This window comes from Echinops telfairi, unplaced genomic scaffold (genome assembly GCF_000313985.2).
Source record: "Echinops telfairi isolate 266 unplaced genomic scaffold, ASM31398v2 ScPeMD7_7423;HRSCAF=8461, whole genome shotgun sequence".
NCBI lineage: Eukaryota > Metazoa > Chordata > Mammalia > Afrosoricida > Tenrecidae > Echinops > Echinops telfairi.
The window spans coordinates 276,877-288,162 of NW_022111323.1; the positions used below are offsets into that span (position 1 = coordinate 276,877).

Below are 11,286 nucleotides of genomic sequence, written 5' to 3' on the forward strand. Positions count from 1 at the left end.
GGTAAATGCTGCCCCTTTGATTTTAAATGATTAATTATTCTCACATAAGGGTGAGCTCTGTTACAGACTTGAAGGGTTATTAAGGGCTATAATCTTGGGGAAAGAGTACCACCAATCTGTATCCAATCAGGAAGCCTGATCTCTTTTGAGTGTTTTAGCCAGTTTTCTCTGATTCTATCCTGTATCTTCTAATGTGATCCTTTTCAGAGAGTGAGTAGTGGTAGCTAACTATCATTTGCTTCTTCTGGTCTCATGGTTGTGGAGTGAGATATTTTGTATGGTCCATTAGTCCATCACTCTTTATCACTCTTTTTGCCTTCTGGACAGGAAGACACTAGTAGTTGCATCTTAGATGGCTGCTCACAAGTCTTTAAGGCCCCAGTCACACTACTCACCCAAGTAGGATGCAGAAAGTTGTCTTTGTAGACTGTTAACCCAGTTGACCTTGGTGTCTCCAAAGACTATGATCCTGATCCCCTAGGTTCAGCAACTCATTCCCTCAAGTTGTTGCGTTATGTTCAAAACTTTTTCATAACTTTCCCCTTGTGTGCTCCACCACATTTAAAGAAGTATTTGGAGCCAAGGTAAACAAACATATAAAAATAATTTCTATCAAACTTATATAAATTCATGTGTATATTCCAATTCGCCCACCTAAACCTGGTCAATCTGAGTGTCTATTGCACAATAGTTTATAAAACAATATTTGCTTCTGTAACTTTTAACTCTTACAAACCTCCTAATGCCTGTCCTGCTTCCAACATTTTTTGCCAACCTCTCTCTTGTTGTATATTGCCTTCCCTTTCACTCAAGTAAGCACTTATCCATCCTCTAGCCCATGAATTCCCCTCCCTCCCTTCTCTTTCCACCCCTAATAACCATCAAATAATTTTTTAGTGTGAACATCTGGGGTAGTTACATAATCTTGTATCAACTTGAGGGAGTTTCCATCTTTTTACTTTTGTGAATAGTGCTGTGTTAAAGATTAGTGTGATAAATCTATTCATGTAATATCTTTATAGATATATCTTGAAAGAAATTTATATCAAGCAAGTAGAGTCCAATATTGAATACATATTTTCAATAATATATATTATTGAATTATATATGTATTATATGAATTTTATATATGAATTAGATAGATAGATAGAGATTGAGATCAAGCAAGCGAGTGGAGCCCAAGAACATCAGGTCAGATGTTAGGCTCTTCTGGCACCCAGGGTAGGCAGCCAATATAGTGCATCCACAGTTGTAATCCATATTCAGTAACCCAAATTCTGGATCCAAGCTAGCAAGAATGGCCAAGCCTTCCCATGGTGCCTGCTTAAACAGATGTAGGCCACATCTCCAAGAACACTTCTGTTCAACTGTATTCCACCTTAACCTTTCCACAAATGCTTGGTTGCTCAAAGAAATTTCATCATGGAGTTGATTACATTACACAAGATCCTATCATGGAGATGGCCTCAACTGCCAAACTATAGAATATCATGGATCACCCTATTGTTGCTTTTGTTGTTGTTAGGTGTCACCAAGTGGATTCCAACTCATAGCGACCCCCTGTACAGTAGAACAAAACACTGCCACATACCGTGCCATTCTCATAATTGTTATTATGCTCATTGCTGCAGCCACTGTGCCAATTCATCTTGTCAAGTATTTCCTCTTTTTCACTGGCCTTCTACTTTTTCATATATGATGTTCTTTGCTAGTGACTTGTCTCTCTTGATAACATGTCCAAAGTATTTGAGGTGAAATCCCACCCTCCTCACTTCTAAGGAGCATTCTGACAGGACTTCTTCCACAGCAGATCTATTTTTTTGGCAGTCTGTAGTACTCTCAATATTCTTCACAAGCACCAGAATTCAAATGTACTGCGTATTCTCTGGTCTTGCATATTCAATGTCCAATTTTCACATGCATATCAAGCAGTTGAAAATACTGTGGCTTGAATCAAGAGCACTTATTCCTCATAGTGACATCCTTGCTCCTTAACAATTTAAAGATGCCTTGTTCAGATTTACCTAATGCAATGTAGTAATTGATTTCTTGTCTCCTGCTTCCATGAGCATTGATTGTAGAACCAAGCAACATGAATCCTTGAAAATGTCAAATTTTTCTCCATTTATAATATGTTATCTATTGATCTAGTTGTGAGGATTTGAACTTTCTATATATTGAGTTGTAATCCATATGATAGGCTAAAATCCTTCATCTTCATCAAGTGATTCAAGTTATACTCATTTACAGCAAGCAAGGCTATGCCATCTGCATATCACAGGCTGTTAATAAGACTTCCTGCAATCCTGATAGCACATTCTTCCTCATATAATCATATTTCTTGGAATATTTGATCAGTATACAGATTGAATAAGTATTGTGAGAAAGTACAGCCCTGATGCATACCTTCCCTGATTGTAAGCCATGGGGTATTCACTTGTTCTGTTCAAAATGATTGCTTCTTCATCCATATACAGATTCTACATGAGCACAATGATGTGTTCTGGAATTTCCATCTTTCTCAATGCTATCCATATTTGATTCGTACAGTGAAAGGCCTTTGCAAACTCAGTAAACACAAGTAAACATCCTTCTGATATTCTCTGCTTTCAGCCAAGACCCATCTGATGTCAGCAATATCCCTTGTTCCATATACTCTTCTGAATCTGGTTTAAATTTCTGGCAGCTCCCTGTTGATGTACTGCTGCAACCATTGTTGAATGAGTTTTAGTAAAATTTTACTTCCATATGATGTTAGTGGTATTCTTTGATAATTTCCATATTCTGTTGGGTCACCTTTGTTGGGGATGGATACAAATATGGATCTCTTCTAGGTGTTGGGTCAGATAACAATCTTATAAATTTTTTTTCCTAGATGAGTGGATGATTCCATTGCTTTGTTAATTTGTTACATTTCCAGGAGAATTTAAGGCAGCTTGGACTACTTCTTTCACCTATAACCACCTCCCAGGGGGGATGGAAAACAGAAAAGTGGGTGTAAGACATGAAAAAATATTAATAATTTATAAATTATCAAGGGTTCATAAGGGAGGGAGGGGAAAATGAGAAGCAGATACCAAGGGCTCAAGTAGAATGAAAATGATGATGGCAACAAATGTACAAATGTGCTTAACACAATAGATGCTTGTATGGATAGTGATAAGAGTTGTACAAGGCCCCAATAAAATGATTTAATAAGATAAAAAACAATTCAACTATAAAAACAAAAACAAAAACTGTTACAGTCTTAAAACCCCACAGGGGGAAATTCTGCATTATCTTATTGGGTCGCTCTGAGTAGGAATCAACTCCATGGCAGTGAATTGTTTTTATGGTGCCTGCCTGCTGAGGAGCCAGTAGACCACTTTAAGTCCAAGAGCTCTTCTGAATTGCAGACTGTCTCACACTTCTTCCACCTCCCCCTACATTAAAGTAGCTCTACCCCTATGCTAGATGGAAACCCTATGCTTGTGGTGTAGTGGTTATACATTCAGCTGGGATCTGTTTGATCAGCAGTTCAAAACTGACAGCAGCTCTGCAAGAGAAAGACTGGACTTACTCCTGTAAGCAGTTACAGCCTCACAAACCCACAGAGAGGTCATTATGAGTCAGCATTGACTTGATGTCAGTGAGAGACAGACCCATCTGCCAAGGAATAGGTTTTAAACTCACTGCTTTCTAGATCTAGAAACAGCATAGCTTGGATGAGGGTGGTAGCATTCGCGGGTGCAGCGCATGCGCGCCGGTTACTAGGCGACGGCATCCGTTGCGCCCTGTGATAAAGACTTCCTTGCTGATGAGTAGGCAGCGGTTCCAAAGAAGGAGGAAGAGCTTGGGGGTGCAAGTGCAACCGCAGCCCGGAGAGGGAGCCGCAGCTGTTATGTGGCCTCTGGAGCCAATGGGCAGGAATCTGGCCTGGGAGTCTCGTTGCTGAAGGGACTGGGACCGCAGTTCTGCTCTAAGCTCGGGCCTAGTACTGAGAAGGGTCCAGGCGAGGACCACCCCCCTCCCCCTTGCTTCCAGTCGCCTTGGGGTGTGTCTCTGGCCCTGGCTCTTGGACACCTGCGCCGCTGCTTCCTCTTGCCCGCCAAGCCCACCACCAGCGCCGGGCGGGAGAGGGGCTCCCAGTGTCGGGGGCTGCGTGGATCAGGGAGACAACTGGGATCATAAGAGAGTAGGGGTGAGTAGTGGCACGTTACTAGGGCGCTTCTTTGGCCTTTGTGGCCCTAGGAGGCTAATGAAGTGCTCTTTTCTCCTGCAGAAGCTTGTAACTCCCCTCACATCTGTCGCGGTTCCTTATCTTTGAGTTAGTTTTCCTTCTCAGAACCACCACTTGCTGGGCTCAACCCAGTTATCTAGGGAAGGAGAGATTGATGTTTAAGGCCTGGCTTTGCTTCTTAGATAACACAGTTGCTGACGATTTTACGTACAGTCACGCAACCTGGCCCCTGATTTAAGCTGTTCAATAGCGGATTCCGAGGCTGCTTTCACTCCATCCTACAAAATTTGAGCAGGTAGATAGAATGACCTCAACTTTTTAGTTTTCTTGTTATTCATGTACCGAGAGCTTCTAGAAAGTCTTGTGTTTGACTTCTGACTCCTTTAGTATAATAGATAGGAAGACAATACTTTTATTATAAATTAAAACGCAGAATAGCAGACACACTTTCCATTTGGCTTCCAAAGTGACCTCAAACTCCAAGGGATGCAGGCAAAAATGATTTTTTTTGCAGATCAACTACTCTTCATCCAGAATGACATTACTTCTCTATTTTTTTTACCATAACTATGACGAGAAAATCTAAAACATCTATTATAAAAGTGGGCATGGGTTATGGTGTGTCCCCCCCCCCCCACCCGGTAGCTGGCAATTGAGAATAATCACTATTTGAAAAAAGGCAGGAGGGACCTTAAATGATGTTTTGGATAGATGCGATTAGATGAGAATCTGAAAGTGTGTGTGTTTTAATTGACAATATTATCTTTGAGATACAAGATTGTTTCTTTAAAGGCAAATGATTGAAAAATGTTAGATTTCACAGTTGACCTCTTTTAAAAATGGGCCTAACTTGGATTAACCAATAATTTTGATTATAAAGTACTTCTGTGGCTCCTTTCTCTCTGTACTAGTTTTTAAGACACTTCAGGGGTTTTTTAAATTTGAAGTACAAGTAAGAAGTTAAAAAGAAATGGAAATGCTAAATTTAATTTTTGGTAAACTTTTAAGAAACATTTTTTAAGGAGATAGATGCTGTATATGATTAGAAAGTTTTATCTAACCAATATGTATGTGAAGACTGCCAATTCTAAGATAATTTTGAATAAAATGCTTTGTTTGGGCATTTTTCATTTGGTGTGGCATTCTCTTGTGTATGGTTTAAAGCACAATATAATTCTGGCACCATTGAAAAATAATCTTTGACCTCAGTTATTGTTTGTTTTGTGCACTGGCAAACTGACATGCTTCCAAGTCCTAAAGTCCAAAGTAAGAGATAGTTTTGTTTTGGAAATGTGCTTAATGAATTCAAGTCTGAATTATTTGAAATAATTATATTCTATGTGGATACTTGCAGGCCACCTTCACACACTTAAAAACAAGCCTGAGCTTGATCCAATTTAGTATTCTATTGTAATGAGTATGGCTCTGAAGATGCCATATGACTTTACTCAAGATAATTTACTTAGTGTGTGATAGCCCTATTATAAAATAATATTGATTGTTTTTTTGAGTGAAGGCAAGGCCCTTAACAAACGAATTATGGAATGAATTAAGAGTTTTAAAAATCCATTTACTTTCTAGCTAATATTGAATGATCATTACCATCATTAATAGGTAATGTGGCGAATGGAACACAAGGAGATCCCAGGAATTAATTAACCTTTTGTAGAAATAAAATACATATATGAGACACCAATTGTAAACAATTGGATCAGATGCTGACATATAAGGGCTATAAAAATTAAGAATAAAGGAGTTTGAACTTTGTCTATGAGAGTCTTGTAGAGATAATCAGACTTGATTTAGTTCTCTATAAAATATAGACTTCAATGAAATAGGAAGTTCAGCATTGCATGAATTAAGGTACTTGATTTTTTAATTATCATGCTTATAATTCTCCTAAATAGAAGTGAAGGAGGAAGGAACTGTCAGTGATCATTAAGTCCTTCATAGTAGGCTTAGTTTTCTATGATACATTGCATAATATAAATAATTTTACAAATTTTCATACTACAAAATTCAGAATTAAAATTGATTCCTGCAACAAGTAAGAATGTTTTCTAAGAAAGAGTAGATAAGGTATAAGTTCATCTACATTTATTTTATTTTTTCCAAATCATTTTATTTGGACATAATAAAGACATCATACCAATCAATAGTTGAGTCTTATCAGGCAGTGTTGTACAATCACTACTACAATAATTTTTAAAACATTTTTCTTTCTCGTACTTGTTGACATCAACTCCCAATTAAGACCAGTCCCCCACCAAGAACCCTTATGGTCGCTATAGATTGTCTCTATAGATTCACCCATCCTGAGTTTCAAAACAGAGAATCAAGAATGCTACTGACAATAACAAAATACAATAGAGATGAGTACCAATTTGAAAAAAAAATCAGAAAATATTGAAAACCAGATCAAGCTCAAAGTGTTTCAAAAGGGCGATCAAATGACAAGGTTTTAACCACTCAAGTCAGATATAACATTTAATCTACTATACTCAAGTACTCTCTGTATAATTACACTTTTTGGCTCTTTTCTTTCCCATCTATTTTCCCCATACTTGTCTTGGCTCACTACTGTAACACATAATACAAGGAATGTGACGGGAGATACTGTGGTTAATGAAGTTCTCCCTAGTTCTATTTCTCAGATGATAAGAATCACTTGGGATAGTTGATGGGTTGCAGAGTTAGAAGAAGCATCAGAGGTGGTGCCTGAGAAACAGCTGCTTTTAACAAGTGTCCAGGTGATTTTTATCATCAAGGAAGTTTTGGAAACACTTGCAAATACATGATTTCATGTAATCCTCAAAACAATCCTGTAAGGCAGATGAGAAAACTGAGGTTCATGGTTGTTTAGGGATGAGCCCCGAAACTCATTGTCATCAAATCAATTCTGATTCAGAGCAACCCAATAGAACAGGGTAACTGCTCCTTACGGCTTCCTAGACTAGAAATCTTTTTTTATTCAAGTTATTTATTTTTAAGGTTTTTCTAAAGTAGGGAGTTAATACATATATAATATCATTCTATAGTTCAATCACATCAAACAATATTGTACAATTGCTACCACAATCAGTTTCTAAACATTCTTTTCCTTCCTGGACTCCTTGACATAGGCTCCCATTTACCCCTGGACTCCCACCACAACCACTGTACTCTTCCCCCACCCCCCGCCCCCAAACCTTATTCTACTTGCTGTTCCTGGGCTCATTAATCCTGGGTTCCATATAGCGAAAAACAGAGAAACATAGAACACAAATTCAAGAGAGTGACCTCCAATGGCATAACAGATCTGAGATAAGCCCCAATATTAACAAACAAAAAACAAAAATAAAGAAAATGTTGTAAACCATACCAGATCCAATGTACATCAGAGGGGGGATCAACTGACTAGGTTTTAACCATTCAAGTTAGATTTATCCCTTTGATCTTCCACAGACATCTCTCCAATGCACTCTGTTTAGTAACCACTCAATTATGGATAGAGGGAGATCACTGGAGACTTATTTGCTATTTAGTGCCCAAAAATGTATCATGGGCTCCCACAGTCATCCGTAGTCTTCTGCAAACCAGATTCTCACAATGTAGGCTCTTATACTATTACCTCCTTCAACTTCAGATCATACGATTTACAGTTGTTCAGTGACTGATGTTGATGTGTTTCTTCCATGTAGACTTAGTTGGCATCTCACTTAGATGGCTGCTTGTTTAGAGACAAACCTTTAAGACTCAGATCATCTAATTTCTTCATCACATTTTGCTGTAGCACCTATATCTTCTGTGTTCCCTTCCTGAGGATGAGTATTGAGCAGGGCCATGATGTAAAAACTAATTGTTCTTCAGTTGGAGCTTGGATTTAGTTCGAGTCAAAAACCCATTCACAGATCTATGTTTTTTGTTTTGGTTTGATTTTTTGCCTTTGGGCTCCCTTTCAAAGCCTCCTTGTTAATTTACGGTAGCGTCTTATCAGTCATCCCCCTGTGGCTTAACAATCTTCCATTAATATTGTCTTTGATTAGCCATTGGTCCTAAATTTTTAAATACTTGTTGAGAGAGGGATAATGTGTAATCTAAGTGTTTTGTGCAAGAATGATAGTATAATGTCAGATTATAAATATGTTACAAAGGTTTTTCTTAATTAAGGAAATCAGAGAAATTATGTAGCAGCCTGAAGTTTAGTCCATCAAAATATATGATAGCTTAGTTTTTAGCACTTGTTTTTCTTATGTTAATTTTCTGAAAAGAAAATAAGGTGCATTGGGTTGCTCATTGCAAGGCCAACGCTTTAAGCCACTAGCTGCTATGCAAGAGAAATAGGAATACAGTCTCAGAAACCCAAAAGAGCAGTTCTACTCTGTCCTATGTGTTAGAGTTGACTCAATGGCATAGGATTTTTTTTTGGCTTATGTCAGAGCCCTCCAAATTTATGTCTATCAGAATCCTAATACAGTATTTTAAGTAATTCACATGTTAATTGCCAGATAACATAAATGTTTAAACTGCAATTATGAACATTTGCAAAACTTATTTTAGTACATTTCTAGCAACTTCTGCTATGTTGAGAATCAGTCACATGACAGTTGTCTGTGTTTCAAATTTGTAAGTTGGTGTTTGTGTATAGAAAAATAACAAGAGAATGTAATGCAAGTATTACGTCAAAAGAAATGTATGATCTTCCAACAAGAATTTAATATATTAGAAATCCAAAACTAAAACACTTATCTTAAATTAGGTCATTGATTTACATTTAAGAAAAATTTTATTTAAACCTGAAAAATTTGAGGCCTATTTAACACCTTCTTGTATCTTTTATTTGGTATATTTTGTAGCACCAATGTTGTTTTTGTTAGGTCCCATACAGCTTGTCTCGACTTATGGTGACTACGTATGAAGGATCTTCAAAATGTTCTTGGAAAATGAAATGGTAAGATAATGAGTTTTATTCACTAATTTCTTGAAGACCCCTCATACAACAAAACGAAACACTGCCCAGTCCTCATAATTGTTGCTATATTTGAGCCCAATGTTGCAACTACTGTATCAGTCTATCTCATTGAAGACCTTCCTCTGTCTGTCTCTCTCTTTCTCCTTTTTGTTTTTGCTGAACTCTACTTCATCAAGCATGGTATCCTTCTCCAGAGACGTTTCCCTCATGATGACATGTCCAAGGGTATGAAACGAAGGCTCGCCATCTTTGCATTTAGGGAACATTTGGCTATACATCTTCCAGGACAAGTTTATTCATTCTTCTTGCAGTCCATGGTATATTCAATATTCTTTGCCAACGCTATAGTTCAAATCCATCAGTTCTACAGTCTTCCTTGTTCGTTTTCCAGCTTTCACATGCATATGAGGTGATTGAAAACATCATGTTAGGTCTGCCTTAGTTATCAGTGACATCTTTGCTCTTTAACATGTTAAAGAAGTATTTTATAGCAGATTTGCCAAATGCAATATATTGTATAATCTTTGACTGCTACTTCTACAAGCACTGAGTATCCAAGTAAAACCCTTCGCAATTTCAATAGTTTTTTCCTCTGTTTATCATGATGTTGTTTATTGTCATTTTGAGAATTTTTGTTTTCTTTTATGTTCAATGATCCATATTGAAGGCTATGATCTTTGGCCTTCATCAGTAAGTGCTTCACATTCTCGTGGATTTTAGCAAGCAAGGTTATGTCATCTGCATATCTCAGATGATATGTGATTTTGTCATTTTGATTCTGAGTTCTTCATATAGTCCAGCTTCTTGGATTATTTGCTCAGTATACAGATTGAATAAGTCCAAGGAAAGGATGCAACCCTGATGAACACTTTTCCTAATTTGAAACCATTCAGTGTCTCCTTGTTCTGCATGAAGGACTGCTTCTTGGTCTATGTACAAATTTCATGTAAACCCAATTAAGTGTTATGAAATTTCTGTTCCTCACAATGCTATCCACATTCATATAGTTGAATGCCTTTGCATAGTCAATAAAATACAAATGTCTTTCTGGTGTGTCTGCTTTCAGCCAAGATCCGACTGACATCAGAAGTGGTATGCCTCTTTCCACATTCTCTTATGAATCAAATTTGAATTGCTGGTCCATGTACTATATACTGCTGAAAACAATTTTAAATTATCTTTAGCAAAATTTTAATTATGCATGATATAAATAATATTGTTTGATAATTTACATATTCTGATGGGCCATTTTTCTTTGGAATGGGCAAATATATGGATCTCTCCAGGTCAGTTGCCCAAGTAGCTGTCTTCCAAATTTCTTGGCATAAATGAGTGAGTGCTTCCAGCACTGCATCCATTTCTTAGAACATTTCCTTTGTTAGTTCTGTCAATTTCTGAAGCCTTGTTTATTTCCAGTGCCTTTAGTGTAGTTTGAACTTCTTCCTTCAATACCATCAGTTTTTGATCACATGTTACCTCTTGAAATGGTTGAATGCTAACCAATTCATTTTAGTCCAGTGACTGTGAATTCCTTCCATTTTCTTTCGACGCTTCCTCCATCATTCAATAGTTTGCCTATACAATATTTCAATATTGCAAATCAAGGCTTGAACTATTTTCTTCAGTCCTTTCAGTTGAGAAATGCTGAGCTTGTTCTTCTCTTTTGAATTTTTACCTCTAGGTGTTTGCACATTTCATTATAATATTTACTTTCCCTTTTTTCTTTATTATTATTTTCATAATCTTTTAAAAATTATTTTATTGGGGTCTTGTACAACTCTTATCACAATCCATCCATCCATCCATTGTGTCAAGCACTTTGGTGCATTTATTGCCCTCATCATTCTCAAAACATTTGCTTTCTACTTGAGCCCTTGGTATCAGCTCCTAATTTTTCCCCTCCCTCCCTGCCACCCTCTCCCCCATGAACCCTTGATACTTTATAAATTATTATTATTTTGTCATATCTTACACTATCCAACATCTCCCTTAACCCACTTCTCCACTGTCTGTTCCCTAAGGGGAGGTTTCACGTAGATCTTGTAATCTGTCCCCCACTTTCTCCCTCACCTTCCCTCTACCTTCCCGGTATCGCCACTCTCACCACTGGTCCTGA

General features: G+C 37.4%; 1 protein-coding gene across 1 annotated transcript in view; it reads left to right on the forward strand.

Moving 5' to 3' along the window:
• The first annotated feature begins 3,876 nt into the window (after positions 1-3,876).
• ZC3H12B (zinc finger CCCH-type containing 12B) overlaps positions 3,877-11,286 on the forward strand; it is a 383,060-nt gene continuing 375,650 nt past the window's right edge. Inside the window, exon 1 of the mRNA XM_004715436.2 lies at positions 3,877-4,180. The gene's annotated coding sequence lies outside the window, so the exon portion shown is untranslated. The remainder of the gene's footprint in view (positions 4,181-11,286) is intronic.